The 2,824-nt window shown below is 44.5% G+C and overlaps 1 pseudogene; it reads right to left on the bottom strand.

The window, feature by feature from the left end:
- Positions 1 to 878: 878 nt before the first annotated feature.
- LOC118579155 lies at positions 879 to 1,467 on the bottom strand (annotated as a pseudogene).
- Positions 1,468 to 2,824: the final 1,357 nt, after the last annotated feature.

Below are 2,824 nucleotides of genomic sequence, written 5' to 3'. Positions count from 1 at the left end.
CTTCTTTCTCTTTGAGACAGAGTCTTACTATGTAACACAGACTAGCGTTGAATCCAAGATCTTTTTGTCCCATCTTGTCATGTGGCTGGGATTACAGGTGTGTGCCACCCTGCTCACCAGGGAGACATTAAATCCTTCCCTTGTTTTTATATTCAAAAGGTAGTCTTGTTCTTAAAAGAATCAACATGTGGTGCCATTTAATAATCAATTGCAGAGTCATTTGTACTTCGATTTAGAAAGCTGATGACAAGAATGGCCCTTCTGCCAAGGTGGAGACCACTCCTGGCAACATGAATCTGGACCAGCTGCAATGATGATCAGACACAAAAGCACAGAGCAAGCCAAGTGTCCATGTTCTGATATGGCCCCATGACTCATGGTGCATCCTCAGATAACTTCTCTGGGATAGTTTCCTTACCAGTTCAGCGGGTAACAAATTCTTATTGTGGCATAGCTTTAGAAACTGTCTTTAGATCATCTTTGTGTTATTGTGACTCAGATATTCAGATATGGAAGTCTGGAAGCATACAGCTTACAATGAATTGAGTAAGAGCACAGAAAGTCTTCAGGATTTTGTAAGTATTTCAGGTGGAGTTGCTATTCACTCTCCTGTGTTTTGACAATCCTCTTGATGGCACTAACCTTTAACAGGAATCAACTTTAACAGATGTATTCTTTTTTTTTTTCTTTTTTTCAAAGCTTTTTTTTTCCCCTCCAAGACAGGCTTTCTCTGTTTAGCTTTGCACCTTTCCTGGATCTCGCTCTGTAGACCTGGCTGGCCTCGAACTCACAGAGATCCGCCTGGCTCTGCCTCCCAAGTGCTAGGATTAAAGGCATGTGCCTTCACCACCTGGCACTTTTTTTTTTTTTTTTTTTTTTTAATGACAGTAAGATCAAAGGTTAGTTTTTGTAGCCGCGGCTAGCCCTTCTGCCTCTGGCACGTTCGAATTTCCGGCCCTTGGAGCAGACACAGGGTTTGGTATGGCTGTGTGGAGTTCCTGGGGCCTTGCCAAGATGCCGGTATACCTCTCAGCCCTTCCGAGGACCAGACAGGAGCACAGCGCCTCGGCCCTTGGGAGACTCCAGTGCCAGCTGGTCGAAGGTGAGGATCTTACCCCCAGCCTTGAGGGTGCGACTTTGGGCTCGGCTGCTCACCCACAGTGCACACACCTTCAGTTTGGGCACTTGGAGAATCCGCACATCATCTGTGACCATCCCTACACCCACAGCTGTCTTGCTCTCTCGGCCAGGAAGCTTCATCTTTCAGATCATCCAGGACAGGGACAGAGGTGGCCGGCTAGCGCGACTCATAAATAACCTTTTCAGCACAACCCGATTGAAGGTCGAGTTGGTTCGTCTGGCCAGAAACCTGTACAGCTTGACTAGCAGCCGCAGGTAGATGTCTTGGCTCTTGGGCTCCTTATGCTGAACCTTTCCGTCCTTGTTGTGGCGAAAGTCAGCACCCATGATGGTGCCTCCTGCTCGGCCAGGTCCAGAAAGACAGAACAGATGTATTCTTAAGGCCGATGCTAACTCCAGTTGGAATCAATGATGTTTTTTCTTAGCTATTACTTGGCCAGAGTTACCACAGAGCAAGGGATTGCTGTGGTTATCTATAACATGACTTGACCCAGCGGTCATGACAATGCAATGAACAGAAGGGCACAGTATGAGGTAGGTCTATGGTGATGATAATGAGGTTAATAACACTCTCTAGAAGAAGGAGTCTCTCACCCACTGCTTCCTGCCCCCATGCTCTCAGGAGGTAGGAGAACATGGAGGCAGTAGAAGGTTGACTAAAGATCAGACTCTAGTACTGCGGGTTCCACTATGTGGCCACCATGCTGGGGTGGGACTCTCAGTGATGCAGCTGTTTTAATGTCATCCACACTCCTAAAAGAAAGCCCACTGAACTCATTGATTCACCAAGCTGGACTCAGCTATCCTTTCTTTGGTGTCACTGGTGCCCTATGTGGGGAGAGTACATGGTTGCTCACATCTCCCTTACAGAGTAACACAACAAATGACTTTTATTAATCTAAGTAATTATGCAGTGGTGGTGGGGGGACTCTAGACATGGTGTCACAAATGAATTTACACCCTAGTTTGTGGGAAAATATTAACTAGAGCCTGCAACTGTACTCTCCAACATAGGAAGCATGTCTATTTCTCTCAAAGGGTACTGGGTGAAGTGACTGATCTTTAATGACCATTTTGTACAAATGCCTTAAGTGAATGAGATGGTTTATCTGGAGGATAAGGAAGGGGTTATGTCACACACATCAGTTGAGTTTGGTAAGGCTAAATAAAACTCTCCCATAAGCACCTAAAGGTCAAGAATTTTATACACACACACACACACACACACACACACACACACACACACAGAGTTTTCTTGTTCACTGCATGAGAACAAATACTTAGTGGGTTAATGGTTTTTGTCAATTCAGCAGCTAATTGTAGCTCTTAACATAATTAAATCACTGATTAAAACAGGTTCATCTGAGCCATGGAAGAAAAAAAAAGTATGTTACATCATCACTCTAACTCCTCAAGGGCTGTGTGTGCATTAGGTCTCTTGGCCACATCCTTCTCAATAGCACTAAAGTCTTGTGGATGTGCGTATTCATATGTGTGCAATTGCATGAATGTGAACATGTATATGGAGGCCAGAGAACAGCACTGAACATTATTCTGCAGGAGATGTCCACCTTGCTGTTGAGGGTCTTTTTAATTAAAAAAATGTTAGATTATTTGTTTATGTATATGGGTATTTTGCCTGCATGCATGACTGTATATCATGGGTATTCCTAGTACTTTCGAA

This window comes from Onychomys torridus, chromosome 3 (genome assembly GCF_903995425.1).
Source record: "Onychomys torridus chromosome 3, mOncTor1.1, whole genome shotgun sequence".
Lineage (NCBI taxonomy): Eukaryota > Metazoa > Chordata > Mammalia > Rodentia > Cricetidae > Onychomys > Onychomys torridus.
Note: the sequence above shows the minus strand (reverse complement) of the source record. Positions and strands in the feature narration are given on the sequence as shown.